The sequence below is a fragment of the Oncorhynchus keta genome, unplaced genomic scaffold (assembly GCF_023373465.1).
Source record: "Oncorhynchus keta strain PuntledgeMale-10-30-2019 unplaced genomic scaffold, Oket_V2 Un_contig_21435_pilon_pilon, whole genome shotgun sequence".
NCBI lineage: Eukaryota > Metazoa > Chordata > Actinopteri > Salmoniformes > Salmonidae > Oncorhynchus > Oncorhynchus keta.
The window spans coordinates 1-22,500 of record NW_026282445.1 but is presented as its reverse complement, the minus strand read 5'-3'; the positions used below and the strand labels follow the sequence as shown (position 1 = coordinate 22,500).

At 43.4% G+C, this 22,500-nt stretch overlaps 10 non-coding genes across 10 annotated transcripts; all 10 read left to right on the top strand.

The window, feature by feature from the left end:
• Positions 1-1,446: 1,446 nt before the first annotated feature.
• On the top strand, positions 1,447-1,519 carry trnar-ccu (transfer RNA arginine (anticodon CCU)). Its single transcript has one exon. It is a non-coding gene; the product is annotated as a tRNA-Arg (tRNA).
• Positions 1,520-4,496: 2,977 nt separating this feature from the next.
• trnar-ccu (transfer RNA arginine (anticodon CCU)) lies at positions 4,497-4,569 on the top strand. Its single transcript has one exon. It is a non-coding gene; the product is annotated as a tRNA-Arg (tRNA).
• A 771-nt stretch (positions 4,570-5,340) lies between these two features.
• trnar-ccu (transfer RNA arginine (anticodon CCU)) lies at positions 5,341-5,413 on the top strand. Its single transcript has one exon. It is a non-coding gene; the product is annotated as a tRNA-Arg (tRNA).
• A 1,591-nt stretch (positions 5,414-7,004) lies between these two features.
• On the top strand, positions 7,005-7,077 carry trnar-ccu (transfer RNA arginine (anticodon CCU)). Its single transcript has one exon. It is a non-coding gene; the product is annotated as a tRNA-Arg (tRNA).
• Positions 7,078-7,839: 762 nt separating this feature from the next.
• Positions 7,840-7,912, top strand: trnar-ccu (transfer RNA arginine (anticodon CCU)). The gene has a single exon. It is a non-coding gene; the product is annotated as a tRNA-Arg (tRNA).
• A 2,146-nt stretch (positions 7,913-10,058) lies between these two features.
• trnar-ccu (transfer RNA arginine (anticodon CCU)) lies at positions 10,059-10,131 on the top strand. The gene has a single exon. It is a non-coding gene; the product is annotated as a tRNA-Arg (tRNA).
• A 1,306-nt stretch (positions 10,132-11,437) lies between these two features.
• On the top strand, positions 11,438-11,510 carry trnar-ccu (transfer RNA arginine (anticodon CCU)). Its single transcript has one exon. It is a non-coding gene; the product is annotated as a tRNA-Arg (tRNA).
• A 4,048-nt stretch (positions 11,511-15,558) lies between these two features.
• trnar-ccu (transfer RNA arginine (anticodon CCU)) lies at positions 15,559-15,631 on the top strand. Its single transcript has one exon. It is a non-coding gene; the product is annotated as a tRNA-Arg (tRNA).
• A 1,861-nt stretch (positions 15,632-17,492) lies between these two features.
• On the top strand, positions 17,493-17,565 carry trnar-ccu (transfer RNA arginine (anticodon CCU)). The gene has a single exon. It is a non-coding gene; the product is annotated as a tRNA-Arg (tRNA).
• Positions 17,566-22,071: 4,506 nt separating this feature from the next.
• On the top strand, positions 22,072-22,144 carry trnar-ccu (transfer RNA arginine (anticodon CCU)). The gene has a single exon. It is a non-coding gene; the product is annotated as a tRNA-Arg (tRNA).
• Positions 22,145-22,500: the final 356 nt, after the last annotated feature.

Here is a 22,500-nt window from a genome sequence, read left to right as displayed (position 1 = left end):
CATGTCTCAGTTCCATTATACATTTTTTTGACCTCTTCCAACAGTTCATATTGGTCATACTGTTTACACAGTACCCCAGTGGCCTAAGACACTGGCCTCCTAAGCCATGGATTGTGAGTTCTAGTCTTTTCTTAAGTGGCTGAGAGCAGAGTGGCGCAGCGGAAGCGTGCTGGGCCCATAACCCAGAGGTCGATGGATCGAAACCATCCTCTGCTAAAAAGTTTCTTTTTAGATTTTAAGTGCAAACAAAAAATTTAAAAAACGTGTCGTTTCATGGGCATGTCTCAGTTCCATTATACATTTTTTTGACCTCTTCCAACAGTTCGTATTGGTCATACTGTTTACACAGTACCCCAGTGGCCTCAGACACTGGCCTCCTAAGCCATGGATTGTGAGTTCTAGTCTTTTCTTAACTGGCTGAGAGCAGAGTGGCGCAGTGGAAGCGTGCTGGGCCCATAACCCAGAGGTCGATGGATCGAAACCATCTTCTGCTAAACAGTTTGTTTTTAAAAATGAAACGCAAACAGAAATGAGAAACCTAAATTTCATTTGCGTCTCTCAGTGCTATTGTTTTTCCTGCTTCTATCAGTTCGTACTGTTTGCATAAGGTAAACAGTGCCCCAGTGGCCTAATGGATAAGGCACTGGCCTCCTAAGCCAGGGATTGTGGGTTCAAGTCCCATCTGGTGTGGGTAGAAACAGAGTGGCGCAGCGGAACTTTGTTGGGCCCATAACCCAGAGGTCGATGGATCGAAACCATCCTCTGCTAAAAAGTTTCTTTTTAGATTTTAAGTGCAAACAAAAAATTTAAAAAATGTTTTGTTTCATGGGCATGTCTCAGTTCCATTATACATTTTTTGACCTCTTCCAACAGTTCATATTGGTCATACTGTTTACACAGTACCCCAGTGGCCTAAGACACTGGCCTCCTAAGCCATGGATTGTGAGTTCTAGTCTTTTCTTAAGTGGCTGAGAGCAGAGTGGCTCAGCGGAAGCGTGCTGGGCCCATAACTCAGAGGTCGATGGATCGAAACCATCCTCTGCTAAAAAGTTTCTTTTTAGATTTTAAGTGCAAACAAAAAATTTAAAAAATGTGTCGTTTCATGGGCATGTCTCAGTTCCATTATACATTTTTTTGACCTCTTCCAACAGTTCGTATTGGTCATACTGTTTACACAGTACCCCAGTGGCCTCAGACACTGGCCTCCTAAGCCATGGATTGTGAGTTCTAGTCTTTTCTTAACTGGCTGAGAGCAGAGTGGCGCAGTGGAAGCGTGCTGGGCCCATAACCCAGAGGTCAATGGATCGAAACCATCTTCTGCTAAACAGTTTGTTTTTAAAAATGAAACGCAAACAGAAATGAGAAAGCTAAATTTAATTTGCTTCTCTCAGTGCTATTGTTTTTCCTGCTTCTATCAGTTCGTACTGTTTGCAGAAGGTAAACAGTGCCCCAGTGGCCTAATGGATAAGGCACTGGCCTCCTAAGCCAGGGATTGTGGGTTCAAGTCCCATCTGGGGTGGGTGGAAGCAGAGTGGCGCAGCGGAAGCGTTCTTGGCCCAGAGGTCGATGGATCTAAACCATCCTCTGCTAAACAGTTTATTTTTAGATTTTAAGTGCAAACAAAAAATTTTAAAAATGTGTCGTTTCATGGGCATGTCTCAGTTCCATTATACATTTTTTTTACCTCTTCCAACAGTTCATATTGGTCATACTGTTTACACAGTACCCCAGTGGCCTAAGACACTGGCCTCCTAAGCCATGGATTGTGAGTTCTAGTCTTTTCTTAAGTGGCTGAGAGCAGAGTGGCTCAGCGGAAGCGTGCTGGGCCCATAACCCAGAGGTCGATGGATCGAAACCATCCTCTGCTAAACAGTTACTTTTTAGATTTTAATTGCAAACAAAAAATTAAAAAATGTGTCGTTTCATGGGCATGTCTCAGTTCCATTATACATTTTTTTGACCTCTTCCAACAGTTCGTATTGGTCATACTGTTTACACAGTACCCCAGTGGCCTAAGACACTGGCCTCCTAAGCCATGGATTGTGAGTTCTAGTCTTTTCTTAAGTGGCTGAGAGCAGAGTGGCGCAGCGGAAGCGTGCTGGCCCATAACCCAGAGGTCCGATGGATCGAAACCATCCTCTGCTAAAAGTTTATTTTTAGATTTTAAGTGCAAACAAAAAATTTAAAAAATGTGTCGTTTCATGGGCATGTCTCAGTTCCATTATACATTTTTTTGACCTCTTCCAACAGTTCGTATTGGTCATACTGTTTACACAGTACCCCAGTGGCCTAAGACACTGGCCTCCTAAGCCATGGATTGTGAGTTCTAGTCTTTTCTTAAGTGGCTGAGAGCAGAGTGGCGCAGCGGAAGCGTGCTGGGCCCATAACCCAGAGGTCGATGGATCGAAACCATCCTCTGCAAAAAGTTTATTTTTAGATTTTAAGTGCAAACAAAAAATTTAAAAATGTGTCGTTTCATGGGCATGTCTCAGTTCCATTATACATTTTTTTGACCTCTTCCAACAGTTCATATTGGTCATACTGTTTACACAGTACCCCAGTGGCCTAAGACACTGGCCTCCTAAGCCATGGATTGTGAGTTCTAGTTTTTCTTAAGTGGCTGAGAGCAGAGTGGCTCAGCGGAAGCGTGATGGGCCCATAACCCAGAGGTCGATGGATCGAAACCATCCTCTGCTAAAAAGTTTCTTTTTAGATTTTAAGTGCAAACAAAAAATTTAAAAATGTGTCGTTTCATGGGCATGTCTCAGTTCCATTATACATTTTTTTGACCTCTTCCAACAGTTCATATTGGTCATACTGTTTACACAGTACCCCAGTCGCCTAAGACACTGGCCTCCTAAGCCATGGATTGTGAGTTCTAGTCTTTTCTTAAGTGGCTGAGAGCAGAGTGGCGCAGTGGAAGCGTGCTGAGCCCATAACCCAGAGGTCAATGGATCAAAACCATCCTCTGCGAAACAGTTTGTTTTTAAAAATGAAACGCAAACAGAAATGAGAAAGCTAAATTTCATTTGCGTCTCTCAGTGCTATCCAGTACACATTGTTTTTCCTGCTTCTATCAGTTCGTACTGTTTGCATAAGGTAAACAGTGCCCCAGTGGCCTAATGGATAAGGCACTGGCCTCCTAAGCCAGGGATTGTGGGTTCAAGTCCCATCTGGTGTGGGTAGAAACAGAGTGGCGCAGCGGAACTTTGTTGGGCCCATAACCCAGAGGTCGATGGATCGAAACCATCCTCTGCTAAAAAGTTTCTTTTTAGATTTTAAGTGCAAACAAAAAATTTAAAAAATGTTTTGTTTCATGGGCATGTCTCAGTTCCATTATACATTTTTTTGACCTCTTCCAACAGTTCGTATTGGTCATACTGTTTACACAGTACCCCAGTGGCCTAAGACACTGGCCTCCTAAGCCATGGATTGTGAGTTCTAGTCTTTTCTTAAGTGGCTGAGAGCAGAGTGGCTCAGCGGAAGCGTGCTGGGCCCATAACCCAGAGGTCGATGGATCGAAACCATCCTCTGCTAAAAAGTTTCTTTTTAGATTTTAAGTGCAAACAAAAAATTTAAAAAATGTGTCGTTTCATGGGCATGTCTCAGTTCCATTATACATTTTTTTGACCTCTTCCAACAGTTCGTATTGGTCATACTGTTTACACAGTACCCCAGTGGCCTCAGACACTGGCCTCCTAAGCCATGGATTGTGAGTTCTAGTCTTTTCTTAACTGGCTGAGAGCAGAGTGGCGCAGTGGAAGCGTGCTGGGCCCATAACCCAGAGGTCAATGGATCGAAACCATCTTCTGCTAAACAGTTTGTTTTTAAAAATGAAACGCAAACAGAAATGAGAAAGCTAAATTTAATTTGCTTCTCTCAGTGCTATTGTTTTTCCTGCTTCTATCAGTTCGTACTGTTTGCAGAAGGTAAACAGTGCCCCAGTGGCCTAATGGATAAGGCACTGGCCTCCTAAGCCATGGATTGTGTGTTCAAGTCCCATCTGGGTTGGGTGGAAACAGAGTGGCGCAGCGGAAGCGTGCTGGGCCCATAACCCAGAGGTCGATGGATCGAAACCATCCTCTGCTAAACAGTATCTTTTTAGATTTTAAGTGCAAACAAAAAATTAAAAAAATGTGTTGTTTCATTGTCTCAGTTCCATTATACATTTTTTTGACCTCTTCCAACAGTTCATATTGGTCATACTGTTTACACAGTACCCCAGTCGCCTAAGACACTGGCCTCCTAAGCCATGGATTGTGAGTTCTAGTCTTTTCTTAAGTGGCTGAGAGCAGAGTGGCGCAGTGGAAGCGTGCTGAGCCCATAACCCAGAGGTCAATGGATCGAAACCATCCTCTGCTAAACAGTTTGTTTTTAAAAATGAAACGCAAACAGAAATGAGAAAGCTAAATTTCATTTGCGTCTCTCAGTGCTATCCAGTACACATTGTTTTTCCTGCTTCTATCAGTTCGTACTGTTTGCAGAAGGTAAACAGTGCCCCAGTGGCCTAATGGATAAGGCACTGGCCTCCTAAGCCAGGGATTGTGGGTTCAAGTCCCATCTGGGGTGGGTGGAAGCAGAGTGGCGCAGCGGAAGCGTTCTGGGCCCATAACCCAGAGGTCGATGGATCTAAACCATCCTCTGCTAAACAGTTTATTTTTAGATTTTAAGTGCAAACAAAAAAATTAAAAAATGTGTCGTTTCATGGGCATGTCTCAGTTCCATTATACATTTTTTTTTTTACCTCTTCCAACAGTTCATATTGGTCATACTGTTTACACAGTACCCCAGTGGCCTAAGACACTGGCCTCCTAAGCCATGGATTGTGAGTTCTAGTCTTTTCTTAAGTGGCTGAGAGCAGAGTGGCTCAGCGGAAGCGTGCTGGGCCCGTAACCCAGAGGTCGATGGATCGAAACCATCCTCTGCTAAACAGTTTATTTTTAGATTTTAATTGCAAACAAAAAATTTAAAAAATGTGTCGTTTCATGGGCATGTCTCAGTTCCATTATACATTTTTTTGACCTCTTCCAACAGTTCGTATTGGTCATACTGTTTACACAGTACCCCAGTGGCCTAAGACACTGGCCTCCTAAGCCATGGATTGTGAGTTCTAGTCTTTTCTTAAGTGGCTGAGAGCAGAGTGGCGCAGTGGAAGCGTGCTGAGCCCATAACCCAGAGGTCAATGGATCGAAACCATCCTCTGCTAAACAGTTTGTTTTTAAAAATGAAACGCAAACAGAAATGAGAAAGCTAAATTTCATTTGCGTCTCTCAGTGCTATCCAGTACACATTGTTTTTCCTGCTTCTATCAGTTCGTACTGTTTGCAGAAGGTAAACAGTGCCCCAGTGGCCTAATGGATAAGGCACTGGCCTCCTAAGCCAGGGATTGTGGGTTCAAGTCCCATCTGGGGTGGGTGGAAGCAGAGTGGCGCAGCGGAAGCGTGCTGGGCCCAGAGGTCGATGGATCTAAACCATCCTCTGCTAAACAGTTTATTTTTAGATTTTAAGTGCAAACAAAAAATTTAAAAAATGTGTCGTTTCATGGGCATGTCTCAGTTCCATTATACATTTTTTTTACCTCTTCCAACAGTTCATATTGGTCATACTGTTTACACAGTACCCCAGTGGCCTAAGACACTGGCCTCCTAAGCCATGGATTGTGAGTTCTAGTCTTTTCTTAAGTGGCTGAGAGCAGAGTGGCTCAGCGGAAGCGTGCTGGGCCCATAACCCAGAGGTCGATGGATCGAAACCATCCTCTGCTAAACAGTTACTTTTTAGATTTTAATTGCAAGCAAAAAATTTAAAAAATGTGTCGTTTCATGGGCATGTCTCAGTTCCATTATACATTTTTTTGACCTCTTCCAACAGTTCGTATTGGTCATACTGTTTACACAGTACCCCAGTGGCCTAAGACACTGGCCTCCTAAGCCATGGATTGTGAGTTCTAGTCTTTTCTTAAGTGGCTGAGAGCAGAGTGGCGCAGCGGAAGCGTGCTAGGCCCATAACCCAGAGGTCCGACGGATCGAAACCATCCTCTGCTAAAAAGTTTATTTTTAGATTTTAAGTGCAAACAAAAAATTTAAAAAATGTGTCGTTTCATGGGCATGTCTCAGTTCCATTATACATTTTTTTGACCTCTTCCAACAGTTCGTATTGGTCATACTGTTTACACAGTACCCCAGTGGCCTAAGACACTGGCCTCCTAAGCCATGGATTGTGAGTTCTAGTCTTTTCTTAAGTGGCTGAGAGCAGAGTGGCTCAGCGGAAGCGTGCTGGGCCCATAACCCAGAGGTCGATGGATCGAAACCATCCTCTGCTAAACAGTTTCTTTTTAGATTTTAAGTGCAAACAAAAAATTAAAAAATGTTCGTTTCATGGGCATGTCTCAGTTCCATTATACATTTTTTGACCTCTTCCAACAGTTCGTATTGGTCATACTGTTTACACAGTACCCCAGTGGCCTAAGACACTGGCCTCCTAAGCCATGGATTGTGAGTTCTAGTCTTTTCTTAAGTGGCTGAGAGCAGAGTGGCGCAGCGGAAGCGTGCTGGCCCATAACCCAGAGGTCGATGGATCGAAACCATCCTCTGCTAAAAGTTTATTTTTAGATTTTAAGTGCAAACAAAAAATTTAAAAAAATGTGTCGTTTCATGGGCATGTCTCAGTTCCATTATACATTTTTTTGACCTCTTCCAACAGTTCATATTGGTCATACTGTTTACACAGTACCCCAGTGCCTAAGACACTGGCCTCCTAAGCCATGGATTGTGAGTTCTAGTCTTTTCTTAAGTGGCTGAGAGCAGAGTGGCGCAGTGGAAGCGTGCTGAGCCCATAACCCAGAGGTCAATGGATCGAAACCATCCTCTGCTAAACAGTTTGTTTTTAAAAATGAAACGCAAACAGAAATGAGAAAGCTAAATTTCATTTGCGTCTCTCAGTGCTATCCAGTACACATTGTTTTTCCTGCTTCTATCAGTTCGTACTGTTTGCAGAAGGTAAACAGTGCCCCAGTGGCCTAATGGATAAGGCACTGGCCTCCTAAGCCAGGGATTGTGGGTTCAAGTCCCATCTGGGGTGGGTGGAAGCAGAGTGGCGCAGCGGAAGCGTTCTTGGCCCAGAGGTCGATGGATCTAAACCATCCTCTGCTAAACAGTTTATTTTTAGATTTTAAGTGCAAACAAAAAAATTAAAAAATGTGTCGTTTCATGGGCATGTCTCAGTTCCATTATACATTTTTTTTTACCTCTTCCAACAGTTCATATTGGTCATACTGTTTACACAGTACCCCAGTGGCCTAAGACACTGGCCTCCTAAGCCATGGATTGTGAGTTCTAGTCTTTTCTTAAGTGGCTGAGAGCAGAGTGGCTCAGCGGAAGCGTGCTGGGCCCATAACCCAGAGGTCGATGGATCGAAACCATCCTCTGCTAAACAGTTTCTTTTTAGATTTTAAGTGCAAACAAAAAATTTAAAAAATGTGTCGTTTCATGGGCATGTCTCAGTTCCATTATACATTTTTTTGACCTCTTCCAACAGTTCATATTGGTCATACTGTTTACACAGTACCCCAGTGGCCTAAGACACTGGCCTCCTAAGCCATGGATTGTGAGTTCTAGTCTTTTCTTAAGTGGCTGAGAGCAGAGTGGCGCAGTGGAAGCGTGCTGAGCCCATAACCCAGAGGTCAATGGATCGAAACCATCCTCTGCTAAACAGTTTGTTTTTAAAAATGAAACGCAAACAGAAATGAGAAAGCTAAATTTCATTTGCGTCTCTCAGTGCTATCCAGTACACATTGTTTTTCCTGCTTCTATCAGTTCGTACTGTTTGCAGAAGGTAAACAGTGCCCCAGTGGCCTAATGGATAAGGCACTGGCCTCCTAAGCCAGGGATTGTGGGTTCAAGTCCCATCTGGGGTGGGTGGAAGCAGAGTGGCGCAGCGGAAGCGTTCCCATAACCCAGAGGTCGATGGATCTAAACCATCCTCTGCTAAACAGTTTATTTTTAGATTTTAAGTGCAAACAAAAAATTTAAAAATGTGTCGTTTCATGGGCATGTCTCAGTTCCATTATACATTTTTTTGACCTCTTCCAACAGTTCATATTGGTCATACTGTTTACACAGTACCCCAGTGGCCTAAGACACTGGCCTCCTAAGCCATGGATTGTGAGTTCTAGTCTTTTCTTAAGTGGCTGAGAGCAGAGTGGCTCAGCGGAAGCGTGCTGGGCCCATAACCCAGAGGTCGATGGATCGAAACCATCCTCTGCTAAACAGTTTACTTTTTAGATTTTAAGTGCAAACAAAAAATTTAAAAATGTGTTGTTTCATGGGCATGTCTCAGTTCCATTATACATTTTTTTGACCTCTTCCAACAGTTCGTATTGGTCATACTGTTTACACAGTACCCCAGTGGCCTAAGACACTGGCCTCCTAAGCCATGGATTGTGAGTTCTAGTCTTTTTTCAAGTGGCTGAGAGCAGAGTGGCGCAGCGGAAGCGTGCTGGGCCCATAACCCAGAGGTCGATGGATCGAAACCATCCTCTGCTAAAAAGTTTATTTTTAGATTTTAAGTGCAAAAAAAAAAATTTAAAAATGTGTCGTTACATGGGCATGTCTCAGTTCCATTATACATTTTTTTGACCTCTTCCAACAGTTCGTATTGGTCATACTGTTTACACAGTACCCCAGTGGCCTAAGACACTGGCCTCCTAAGCCATGGATTGTGAGTTCTAGTCTTTTCTTAAGTGGCTGAGAGCAGAGTGGCTCAGCGGAAGCGTGCTGGGCCCATAACCCAGAGGTCGATGGATCGAAACCATCCTCTGCTAAACAGTTTCTTTTTAGATTTTAAGTGCAAACAAAAAAATTAAAAATGTGTTCGTTTCATGGGCATGTCTCAGTTCCATTATACATTTTTTGACCTCTTCCAACAGTTCGTATTGGTCATACTGTTTACACAGTACCCCAGTGGCCTAAGACACTGGCCTCCTAAGCCATGGATTGTGAGTTCTAGTCTTTTCTTAAGTGGCTGAGAGCAGAGTGGCGCAGCGGAAGCGTGCTGGGCCCATAACCCAGAGGTCATGGATCGAAACCATCCTCTGCTAAAAGTTTATTTTTAGATTTTAAGTGCAAACAAAAAATTTAAAAAATGTGTCGTTTCATGGGCATGTCTCAGTTCCATTATACATTTTTTTGACCTCTTCCAACAGTTCATATTGGTCATACTGTTTACACAGTACCCCAGTGGCCTAAGACACTGGCCTCCTAAGCCATGGATTGTGAGTTCTAGTCTTTTCTTAAGTGGCTGAGAGCAGAGTGGCTCAGCGGAAGCGTGCTGGGCCCATAACCCAGAGGTCGATGGATCGAAACCATCCTCTGCTAAAAGTTTATTTTTAGATTTTAAGTGCAAACAAAAATTTAAAAATGTGTCGTTTCATGGGCATGTCTCAGTTCCATTATACATTTTTTTGACCTCTTCCAACAGTTCGTATTGGTCATACTGTTTACACAGTACCCCAGTGGCCTAAGACACTGGCCTCCTAAGCCATGGATTGTGAGTTCTAGTCTTTTCTTAAGTGGCTGAGAGCAGAGTGGCTCAGCGGAAGCGTGATGGGCCCATAACCCAGAGGTCGATGGATCGAAACCATCCTCTGCTAAAAAGTTTATTTTTAGATTTTAAGTGCAAACAAAAAATTTAAAAAATGTGTCGTTTCATGGGCATGTCTCAGTTCCATTATACATTTTTTTGACCTCTTCCAACAGTTCATATTGGTCATACTGTTTACACAGTACCCCAGTGGCCTAAGACACTGGCCTCCTAAGCCATGGATTGTGAGTTCTAGTCTTTTCTTAAGTGGCTGAGAGCAGAGTGGCGCAGTGGAAGCGTGCTGAGCCCATAACCCAGAGGTCAATGGATCAAAACCATCCTCTGCGAAACAGTTTGTTTTTAAAAATGAAACGCAAACAGAAATGAGAAAGCTAAATTTCATTTGCGTCTCTCAGTGCTATCCAGTACACATTGTTTTTCCTGCTTCTATCAGTTCGTACTGTTTGCAGAAGGTAAACAGTGCCCCAGTGGCCTAATGGATAAGGCACTGGCCTCCTAAGCCAGGGATTGTGGGTTCAAGTCCCATCTGGGGTGGGTGGAAGCAGAGTGGCGCAGCGGAAGCGTGCTGGGCCCATAACCCAGAGGTCGATGGATCTAAACCATCCTCTGCTAAACAGTTTTTTTTTAGATTTTAATTGCAAACAAAAAATTTAAAAATGTGTTGTTTCATGGGCATGTCTCAGTTCCATTATACATTTTTTTGACCTCTTCCAACAGTTCGTATTGGTCATACTGTTTACACAGTACCCCAGTGGCCTAAGACACTGGCCTCCTAAGCCATGGATTGTGAGTTCTAGTCTTTTCTTAAGTGGCTGAGAGCAGAGTGGCTCAGCGGAAGCGTGCTGTGCCCATAACCCAGAGGTCGATGGATCGAAACCATCCTCTGCTAAAAAGTTTATTTTTAGATTTTAAGTGCAAACAAAAAATTTAAAAAATGTGTCGTTTCATGGGCATGTCTCAGTTCCATTATACATTTTTTTGACCTCTTCCAACAGTTCGTATTGGTCATACTGTTTACACAGTACCCCAGTGGCCGAAGACACTGGCCTCCTAAGCCATGGATTGTGAGTTCTAGTCTTTTCTTAAGTGGCTGAGAGCAGAGTGGCTCAGCGGAAGCGTGATGGGCCCATAACCCAGAGGTCGATGGATCGAAACCATCCTCTGCTAAAAAGTTTCTTTTTAGATTTTAAGTGCAAACAAAAAATTTAAAAAACGTGTCGTTTCATGGGCATGTCTCAGTTCCATTATACATTTTTTTGACCTCTTCCAACAGTTCGTATTGGTCATACTGTTTACACAGTACCCCAGTGGCCTAAGCCATGGATTGTGAGTTCTAGTCTTTTCTTAAGTGGCTGAGAGCAGAGTGGCTCAGCGGAAGCGTGCTGGGCCCAAACCCAGAGGTCGATGGATCGAAACCATCCTCTGCTAAACAGTTTATTTTTAGATTTTAAGTGCAAACAAAAAATAAAAAAAATGTGTTGTTTCATGGGCATGTCTCAGTTCCATTATACATTTTTTTGACCTCTTCCAACAGTTCATATTGGTCATACTGTTTACACAGTACCCCAGTGGCCTAAGACACTGGCCTCCTAAGCCAAGGATTGTGAGTTCTAGTCTTTTCTTAAGTGGCTGAGAGCAGAGTGGCGCAGTGGAAGCGTGCTGAGCCCATAACCCAGAGGTCAATGGATCGAAACCATCCTCTGCTAAACAGTTTGTTTTTAAAAATGAAACGCAAACAGAAATGAGAAAGCTAAATTTCATTTGCGTCTCTCAGTGCTATCCAGTACACATTGTTTTTCCTGCTTCTATCAGTTCGTACTGTTTGCAGAAGGTAAACAGTGCCCCAGTGGCCTAATGGATAAGGCACTGGCCTCCTAAGCCAGGGATTGTGGGTTAAAGTCCCATCTGGGGTGGGTGGAAGCAGAGTGGCGCAGCGGAAATAACCCAGAGGTCGATGGATCTAAACCATCCTCTGCTAAACAGTTTATTTTTAGATTTTAAGTGCAAACAAAAAATTTAAAAATGTGTTGTTTCATGGGCATGTCTCATTTCCATTATACATTTTTTGACCTCTTCCAACAGTTCATATTGGTCATACTGTTTACACAGTACCCCAGTGGCCTAAGACACTGGCCTCCTAAGCCATGGATTGTGAGTTCTAGTCTTTTCTTAAGTGGCTGAGAGCAGAGTGGCGCAGCGGAAGCGTGCTGGGCCCATAACCCAGAGGTCGATGGATCGAAACCATCCTCTGCTAAAAAGTTTCTTTTTAGATTTTAAGTGCAAACAAAAAATTTAAAAAATGTGTCGTTTCATGGGCATGTCTCATTTCCATTATACATTTTTTTGACCTCTTCCAACAGTTCATATTGGTCATACTGTTTACACAGTACCCCAGTGGCCTAAGACACTGGCCTCCTAAGCCATGGATTGTGAGTTCTAGTCTTTTCTTAAGTGGCTGAGAGCAGAGTGGCGCAGCGGAAGCGTGCTGGGCCCATAACCCAGAGGTCGATGGATCGAAACCATCCTCTCCTAAAAAGTTTATTTTTAGATTTTAAGTGCAAACAAAAAATTTAAAAATGTGTCGTTTCATGGGCATGTCTCAGTTCCATTATACATTTTTTTGACCTCTTCCAACAGTTCATATTGGTCATACTGTTTACACAGTACCCCAGTGGCCTAAGACACTGGCCTCCTAAGCCATGGATTGTGAGTTCTAGTCTTTTCTTAAGTGGCTGAGAGCAGAGTGGCTCAGCGGAAGCGTGATGGCCCCATAACCCAGAGGTCGATGGATTGAAACCATCCTCTGCTAAAAAGTATTTTTTTAGATTTTAGGTGCAAACAAAACATTTTAAAAACGTGTCGTTTCATGGGCATGTCTCAGTTCCATTATACATTTTTTTGACCTCTTCCAACAGTTCGTATTGGTCATACTGTTTACACAGTACCCCAGTGGCCTAAGACACTGGCCTCCTAAGCCATGGATTGTGAGTTCTAGTCTTTTCTTAAGTGGCTGAGAGCAGAGTGGCTCAGCGGAAGCGTGATGGCCCCATAACCCAGAGGTCGATGGATCGAAACCATCCTCTGCTAAACAGCTTATTTTTAGATTTTAAGTGCAAACAAAAAATTAAAAAAATGTGTCGTTTCATGGTCATGTCTCAGTTCCATTATACATTTGTTTTACCTCTTCCAACAGTTCGTATTGGTCATACTGTTTACACAGTACCCCAGTGGCCTAAGCCATGGATTGTGAGTTCTAGTTTTGTCTTAAGTGGCAGAGTGGCGCAGTGGAAGCGTGCTGAGCCCATAACCCAGAGGTCAATGGATCGAAACCATCCTCTGCTAAGCAGTTTATTTTTAGATTTTAAGTGCAAACAAAAAAATAAAAAAATGTGTCGTTTCATGGGCATGTCTCAGTTCCATTATACATTTTTTTGACCTCTTCCAACAGTTCGTATTGGTCATACTGTTTACACAGTACCCCAGTGGCCTCAGCCACTGGCCTCCTAAGCCATGGATTGTGAGTTCTAGTCTTTTCTTAAGTGGCTGAGAGCAGAGTGGCGCAGTGGAAGCGTGCTGGGCCCATAACCCAGAGGTCAATGGATCGAAACCATCTTCTGCTAAACAGTTAGTTTTTAATAATGAAACGCAAACAGAAATGAGAAAGCTAAATTTCATTTGCGTCTCTCAGTGCTATCCAGTACACATTGTTTTTCCTGCTTCTATCAGTTCGTACTGTTTGCAGAAGGTAAACAGTGCCCCAGTGGCCTAATGGATAAGGCACTGGCCTCCTAAGCCAGGGATTGTGGGTTAAAGTCCAATCTGGGGTGGGTGGAAGCAGAGTGGCGCAGCGGAAGCGTGCTGGGCCCATAACCCAGAGGTCGATGGATCTAAACCATCCTCTCTTAACAGTTTATTTTTAGATTTTAAGTGCAAACAAAAAATTTAAAACATGTGTTGTTTCATGGGCATGTCTCATTTCCATTATACATTTTTTTGACCTCTTCCAACAGTTCATATTGGTCATACTGTTTACACAGTACCCCAGTGGCCTAAGACACTGGCCTCCTAAGCCATGGATTGTGAGTTCTAGTCTTTTCTTAAGTGGCTGAGAGCAGAGTGGCGCAGCGGAAGCGTGCTGGGCCCATAACCCAGAGGTCGATGGATCGAAACCATCCTCTGCTAAAAAGTTTATTTTTAGATTTTAAGTGCAAACAAAAAATTTTAAAAATGTGTCGTTTCATGGGCATGTCTCAGTTCCATTATACATTTTTTTGACCTCTTCCAACAGTTCATATTGGTCATACTGTTTACACAGTACCCCAGTGGCCTCAGACACTGGCCTCCTAAGCCATGGATTGTGAGTTCTAGTCTTTTCTTAAGTGGCTGAGAGCAGAGTGGCGCAGTGGAAGCGTGCTGGGCCCATAACCCAGAGGTCGAAGGATCGAAACCATCTTCTGCTAAACAGTTCGTTTTTAATAATGAAACGCAAACAGAAATGAGAAAGCTAAATTTCATTTGCGTCTCTCAGTGCTATCCAGTACACATTGTTTTTCCTGCTTCTATCAGTTCGTACTGTTTGCAGAAGGTAAACAGTGCCCCAGTGGCCTAATGGATAAGGCACTGGCCTCCTAAGCCAGGGATTGTGGGTTCAAGTCCAATCTGGGGTGGGTGGAAGCAGAGTGGCGCAGCGGAAGCGTGCTGGGCCCATAACCCAGAGGTCGATGGATCGAAACCATCCTCTGCTAAACAGTTTATTTTTAGATTTTAAGTGCAAACAAAAAATGTAAAAATGTGTTGTTTCATGGGCATGTCTCATTTCCATTATACATTTTTTGACCTCTTCCAACAGTTCATATTGGTCATACTGTTTACACAGTACCCCAGTGGCCTAAGACACTGGCCTCCTAAGCCATGGATTGTGAGTTCTAGTCTTTTCTTAAGTGGCTGAGAGCAGAGTGGCGCAGCGGAAGCGTGCTGGGCCCATAACCCAGAGGTCGATGGATCGAAACCATCCTCTGCTAAAAGTTTATTTTTAGATTTTAAGTGCAAACAAAAAATTTAAAAATGTGTCGTTTCATGGGCATGTCTCAGTTCCATTATACATTTTTTTGACCTCTTCCAACAGTTCATATTGGTCATACTGTTTACACAGTACCCCAGTGGCCTAAGACACTGGCCTCCTAAGCCATGGATTGTGAGTTCTAGTCTTTTCTTAAGTGGCTGAGAGCAGAGTGGCTCAGCGGAAGCGTGATGGGCCCATAACCCAGAGGTCGATGGATCGAAACCATCCTCTGCTAAAAGTATTTTTTTAGATTTTAGGTGCAAACAAAAATTTAAAAATGTGTCGTTTCATGGGCATGTCTCAGTTCCATTATACATTTGTTTTACCTCTTCCAACAGTTCGTATTGGTCATACTGTTTACACAGTACCCCAGTGGCCTAAGCCATGGATTGTGAGTTCTAGTCTTTGTCTTAAGTGGCTGAGAGCAGAGTGGCGCAGTGGAAGCGTGCTGAGCCCATAACCCAGAGGTCAATGGATCGAAACCATCCTCTGCTAAAAGTTTATTTTTAGATTTTAAGTGCAAACAAAAAATTTAAAAAATGTGTCGTTTCATGGGCATGTCTCAGTTCCATTATACATTTTTTTGACCTCTTCCAACAGTTCGTATTGGTCATACTGTTTACACAGTACCCCAGTGGCCTAAGACACTGGCCTCCTAAGCCATGGATTGTGAGTTCTAGTCTTTTCTTAAGTGGCTGAGAGCAGAGTGGCGCAGTGGAAGCGTGCTGAGCCCAGAGGTCAATGGATCGAAACCATCTTCTGCTAAACAGTTTGTTTTTAAAAATGAAACGCAAACAGAAATGAGAAAGCTAAATTTCATTTGCGTCTCTCAGTGCTATCCAGTACACATTGTTTTTCCTGCTTCTATCAGTTCGTACTGTTTGCAGAAGGTAAACAGTGCCCCAGTGGCCTAATGGATAAGGCACTGGCCTCCTAAGCCAGGGATTGTGGGTTCAAGTCCCATCTGGGGTGGGTGGAAGCAGAGTGGCGCAGCGGAAGCGTGCTGGGCCCATAACCCAGAGGTCGATGGATATAAACCATCCTCTGCTAAACAGTTTATTTTTAGATTTTAAGTGCAAACAAAATTTTTTAAAAATGTGTTGTTTCATGGGCATGTCTCATTTCCATCATACATTTTTTTGACCTCTTCCAACAGTTCATATTGGTCATACTGTTTACACAGTACCCCAGTGGCCTAAGACACTGGCCTCCTAAGCCATGGATTGTGAGTTCTAGTCTTTTCTTAAGTGGCTGAGAGCAGAGTGGCGCAGCGGAAGCGTGCTGGGCCCATAACCCAGAGGTCGATGGATCGAAACCATCCTCTGCTAAAAGTTTATTTTTAGATTTTAAGTGCAAACAAAAAAAAAAAAATGTGTCGTTTCATGGGCATGTCTCAGTTCCATTATACATTTTTTTGACCTCTTCCAACAGTTCGTATTGGTCATACTGTTTACACAGTACCCCAGTGGCCTAAGACACTGGCCTCCTAAGCCATGGATTGTGAGTTCTAGTCTTTTCTTAAGTGGCTGAGAGCAGAGTGGCTCAGCGGAAGCGTGATGGGCCCATAACCCAGAGGTCGATGGATCGAAACCATCCTCTGCTAAAAGTTTCTTTTTAGATTTTAAGTGCAAACAAAAAATTTAAAAAACGTGTCATTTCATGGGCATGTCTCAGTTCCATTATACATTTTTTTGACCTCTTCCAACAGTTCGTATTGGTCATACTGTTTACACAGTACCCCAGTGGCCTAAGACACTGGCCTCCTAAGCCATGGATTGTGAGTTCTAGTCTTTTCTTAAGTGGCTGAGAGCAGAGTGGCGCAGTGGAAGCGTGCTGGGCCCATAACCCAGAGGTCGATGGATCGAAACCATCCTCTGCTAAACAGTTTATTTTTAGATTTTAAGTGCAAACAAAAAATTTAAAAATGTGTCGTTTCATGGGCATGTCTCAGTTCCATTATACATTTTTTTTTGACCTCTTCCAACAGTTCGTATTGGTCATACTGTTTACACAGTACCCCAGTGGCCTAAGACACTGGCCTCCTAAGCCATGGATTGTGAGTTCTAGTCTTTTCTTAAGTGGCTGAGAGCAGAGTGGCTCAGCGGAAGCGTGCTGGGCCCATAACCCAGAGGTCGATGGATCGAAACCATCCTCTGCTAAACAGTTTCTTTTTAGATTTTAAGTGCAAACAAAAAATTAAAAAATGTTTCGTTTCATGGGCATGTCTCAGTTCCATTATACATTTTTTGACCTCTTCCAACAGTTCGTATTGGTCATACTGTTTACACAGTACCCCAGTGGCCTAAGACACTGGCCTCCTAAGCCATGGATTGTGAGTTCTAGTCTTTTCTTAAGTGGCTGAGAGCAGAGTGGCTCAGCGGAAGCGTGCTGGGCCCATAACCCAGAGGTCGATGGATCGAAACCATCCTCTGCTAAACAGTTTATTTTTAGATTTTAAGTGCAAACAAAAATTTAAAAAATGTGTCGTTTCATGGGCATGTCTCAGTTCCATTATACATTTTTTTGACCTCTTCCAACAGTTCATATTGGTCATACTGTTTACACAGTACCCCAGTGGCCTAAGACACTGGCCTCCTAAGCCATGGATTGTGAGTTCTAGTCTTTTCTTAAGTGGCTGAGAGCAGAGTGGCTCAGTGGAAGCGTGCTGGGCCCATAACCCAGAGGTCGATGGATCGAAACCATCCTCTGCTAAACAGTTTGTTTTTAAAATGAAACGTTCAAACAGAAATTAGAAAGCCTTTGCTCTCTCAGTGCTATCCAGTTTGTTTTTCCTGCTTCTATCAGTTCGTACTGTTTGCAGAAGGTAAACAGTGCCCCAGTGGCCTAATGGATAAGGCACTGGCCTCCTAAGCCAGGGATTGTGGGTTCAAGTCCCATCTGGGGTGGGTGGAAGCAGAGTGGCGCAGCGGAAGCGTGCTGGGCCCATAACCCAGAGGTCGATGGATCGAAACCATCCTCTGCTAAACAGTTTATTTTTAGATTTTAATTGCAAACAAAAAATTTAAAAATGTGTTGTTTCATGGGCATGTCTCAGTTCCATTATACATTTTTTTTGACCTCTTCCAACAGTTCATATTGGTCATACTGTTTACACAGTACCCCAGTGGCCTAAGACACTGGCCTCCTAAGCCATGGATTGTGAGTTCTAGTCTTTTCTTAAGTGGCTGAGAGCAGAGTGGCTCAGCGGAAGCGTGCTGGGCCCATAACCCAGAGGTCGATGGATCGAAACCATCCTCTGCTAAAACGTTTCTTTTTAGATTTTAAGTGCAAACAAAAAATTTAAAAAATGTGTCGTTTCATGGGCATGTCTCAGTTCCATTATACATTTTTTTGACCTCTTCCAACAGTTCATATTGGTCATACTGTTTACACAGTACCCCAGTGGCCTAAGACACTGGCCTCCTAAGCCATGGATTGTGAGTTCTAGTCTTTTCTTAAGTGGCTGAGAGCAGAGTGGCTCAGCGGAAGCGTGCTGGGCCCATAACCCAGAGGTCGATGGATCGAAACCATCCTCTGCTAAAAAGTTTATTTTTAGATTTTAAGTGCAAACATTAAAATTAAAAAATGTGTCGTTTCATTGGCATGTCTCAGTTCCATTATACATTTTTTTTACCTCTTCCAACAGTTCGTATTGGTCATACTGTTTACACAGTACCCCAGTGGCCTAAGACACTGGCCTCCTAAGCCATGGATTGTGAGTTCTAGTCTTTTCTTAAGTGGCTGAGAGCAGAGTGGCTCAGCGGAAGCGTGCTGGGCCCATAACCCAGAGGTCGATGGATCGAAACCATCCTCTGCTAAACAGTTTCTTTTTAGATTTTAAGTGCAAACAAAAAATTAAAAAATGTGTCGTTTCATGGGCATGTCTCAGTTCCATTATACATTTTTTTGACCTCTTCCAACAGTTCGTATTGGTCATACTGTTTACACAGTACCCCAGTGGCCTAAGACACTGGCCTCCTAAGCCATGGATTGTGAGTTCTAGTCTTTTCTTAAGTGGCTGAGAGCAGAGTGGCGCAGCGGAAGCGTGCTGGGCCCATAACCCAGAGGTCGATGGATCGAAACCATCCTCTGCTAAAAAGTTAATTTTTAGATTTTAAGTGCAAACAAAAATTTAAAAATGTGTCGTTTCATGGGCATGTCTCAGTTCCATTATACATTTTTTTTTGACCTCTTCCAACAGTTCGTATTGGTCATACTGTTTACACAGTACCCCAGTGGCCTAAGACACTGGCCTCCTAAGCCATGGATTGTGAGTTCTAGTCTTTTCTTAAGTGGCTGAGAGCAGAGTGGCTCAGCGGAAGCGTGCTGGGCCCATAACCCAGAGGTCGATGGATCGAAACCATCCTCTGCTAAAAGTTTCTTTTTAGATTTTAAGTGCAAACAAAAAATTTAAAAACGTGTCGTTTCATGGGCATGTCTCAGTTCCATTATACATTTTTTTGACCTCTTCCAACAGTTCGTATTGGTCATACAGTTTGTTTTAAAAATGAAACGCAAACAGAAATGACTAAATTTCATTTGCGTCTCTCAGTGCTATCCTGTACACATTGTTTTTCCTGCTTCTATCAGTTCCTGTTTGCAGAAGGTAAACAGTGCCCCAGTGGCCTAATGGATAAGGCACTGGCCTCTAAGCCAGGGATTGTGGGTTCAAGTCCCATCTGGGGTGGGTGGAAGCAGAGTGGCGCAGCGGAAGCGTGCTGGGCCCATAACCCAGAGGTCGATGGATCGAAACCATCCTCTGCTAAACAGTTTCTTTTTAGATTTTAAGTGCAAACAAAAATAAAAAAATGTGTCGTTTCATGGGCATGTCTCAGTTCCATTATACATTTTTTTGACCTCTTCCAACAGTTCATATTGGTCATACTGTTTACACAGTACCCCAGTCGCCTAAGACACTGGCCTCCTAAGCCATGGATTGTGAGTTCTAGTCTTTTCTTAAGTGTCTGAGAGCAGAGTGGCGCAGTGGAAGCGTGCTGAGCCCATAACCCAGAGGTCAATGGATCGAAACCATCCTCTGCTAAACAGTTTGTTTTTAAAAATGAAACGCAAACAGAAATGAGAAAGCTAAATTTCATTTGCGTCTCTCAGTGCTATCCAGTAGACATTGTTTTTCCTGCTTCTATCAGTTCGTACTGTTTGCAGAAGGTAAACAGTGCCCCAGTGGCCTAATGGATAAGGCACTGGGCTCCTAAGCCAGGGATTGTGGGTTCAAGTCCCATCTGGGGTGGGTGGAAGCAGAGTGTTGCAGCGGAAGTGTGCTGGCCCCATAACTCAGAGGTCGATGGATCGAAACCATCCTCTGCTAAACAGTTTCTTTTTAGATTTTAATTGCAAGCAAAAAATTTAAAAAATTTGTCGTTTCATGGGCATGTCTCAGTTCCATTATACATTTTTTTGACCTCTTCCAACAGTTCGTATTGGTCATACTGTTTACACAGTACCCCAGTGGCCTAAGACACTGGCCTCCTAAGCCATGGATTGTGAGTTCTAGTCTTTTCTTAAGTGGCTGAGAGCAGAGTGGCTCAGCGGAAGCGTGCTGGGCCCATAACCCAGAGGTCGATGGATCGAAACCATCCTCTGCTAAACAGTTTCTTTTTAGATTTTAAGTGCAAAAAATTTAAAAATGTGTCGTTTCATGGGCATGTCTCAGTTCCATTATACATTTTTTTGACCTCTTCCAACAGTTCGTATTGGTCATACTGTTTACACAGTACCCCAGTGGCCTAAGACACTGGCCTCCTAAGCCATGGATTGTGAGTTCTAGTCTTTTCTTAATTGGCTGAGAGCAGAGTGGCTCAGCGGAAGCGTGCTGGGCCCATAACCCAGAGGTCGATGGATCGAAACCATCCTCTGCTAAAAAGTTTCTTTTTAGATTTTAAGTGCAAAGAAAAAATTTAAAAAATGTGTCATTTCATGGGCATGTCTCAGTTCCATTATACATTTTTTTTGACCTCTTCCAACAGTTCGTATTGGTCATACTGTTTACACAGTACCCCAGTGGCCTAAGACACTGGCCTCCTAAGCCATGGATTGTGAGTTCTAGTCTTTTCTTAAGTGGCTGAGAGCAGAGTGGCTCAGCGGAAGCGTGCTGGGCCCATAACCCAGAGGTCGATGGATCGAAACCATCCTCTGCTAAACAGTTTCTTTTTAGATTTTAAGTGCAAACAAAAAAATTAAAAAATGTTTCGTTTCATGGGCATGTCTCAGTTCCATTATACATTTTTTTTTTGACCTCTTCCAACAGTTCGTATTGGTCATACTGTTTACACAGTACCCCAGTGGCCTAAGACACTGGCCTCCTAAGCCATGGATTGTGAGTTCTAGTCTTTTCTTAAGTGGCTGAGAGCAGAGTGGCTCAGCGGAAGCGTGCTGGGCCCATAACCCAGAGGTCGATGGATCGAAACCATCCTCTGCTAAAAAGTTTATTTTTAGATTTTAAGTGCAAACAAAAAATTTAAAAATGTGTCGTTTCATGGGCATGTCTCAGTTCCATTATACATTTTTTGACCTCTTCCAACAGTTCGTATTGGTCATACTGTTTACACAGTACCCCAGTGGCCTAAGACACTGGCCTCCTAAGCCATGGATTGTGAGTTCTAGTCTTTTCTTAAGTGGCTGAGAGCAGAGTGGCTCAGCGGAAGCGTGCTGGGCCCATAACCCAGAGGTCGATGGATCGAAACCATCCTCTGCTAAACAGTTTTAAGTGCAAACAAAAATTTTTAAAAATGAAACGCAAACAGAAATGAGAAAGCTAAATTTCATTTGCGTCTCTCAGTGCTATTGTTTTTCCTGCTTCTATCAGTTTACTGTTTGCAGAAGATAAACAGTGCCCCAGTGGCCTAATGGATAAGGCACTGGCCTCCTAAGCCATGGATTGTGTGTTCAAGTCCCATCTGGGTTGGGTGGAAACAGAGTGGCGCAGCGGAAGCGTTCTGGGCCCATAACCCAGAGGTCGATGGATCGAAACCATCCTCTGCTAAACAGTTTCTTTTTAGATTTTAAGTGCAAACAAAAAATTAAAAAAATGTGTCGTTTCATGGGCATGTCTCAGTTCCATTATACATTTTTTTGACCTCTTCCAACAGTTCATATTGGTCATACTGTTTACACAGTACCCCAGTCGCCTAAGACACTGGCCTCCTAAGCCATGGATTGTGAGTTCTAGTCTTTTCTTAAGTGGCTGAGAGCAGAGTGGCGCAGTGGAAGCGTGCTGAGCCCATAACCCAGAGGTCAATGGATCGAAACCATCCTCTGCTAAACAGTTTGTTTTTAAAAATGAAACGCAAACAGAAATGAGAAAGCTAAATTTCATTTGCGTCTCTCAGTGCTATCCAGTACACATTGTTTTTCCTGCTTCTATCAGTTCGTACTGTTTGCAGAAGGTAAACAGTGCCCCAGTGGCCTAATGGATAAGGCACTGGCCTCCTAAGCCAGGGATTGTGGGTTCAAGTCCCATCTGGGGTGGGTGGAAGCAGAGTGGCGCAGCGGAAGTGTGCTGGGCCCATAACCCAGAGGTCGATGGATCGAAACCATCCTCTGCTAAATAGTTACTTTATAGATTTTAAGTGCAAACAAAAAAATAAAAAAATGTGTCGTTTCATGGGCATGTCTCAGTTCCATTATACATTTTTTTGACCTCTTCCAACAGTTCGTATTGGTCATACTGTTTACAGTACCCCAGTGGCCTAAGACACTGGCCTCCTAAGCCATGGATTGTGAGTTCTAGTCTTTTCTTAAGTGGCTGAGAGCAGAGTGGCTCAGCGGAAGCGTGCTGGGCCCATAACCCAGAGGTCGATGGATTGAAACCATCCTCTGCTAAA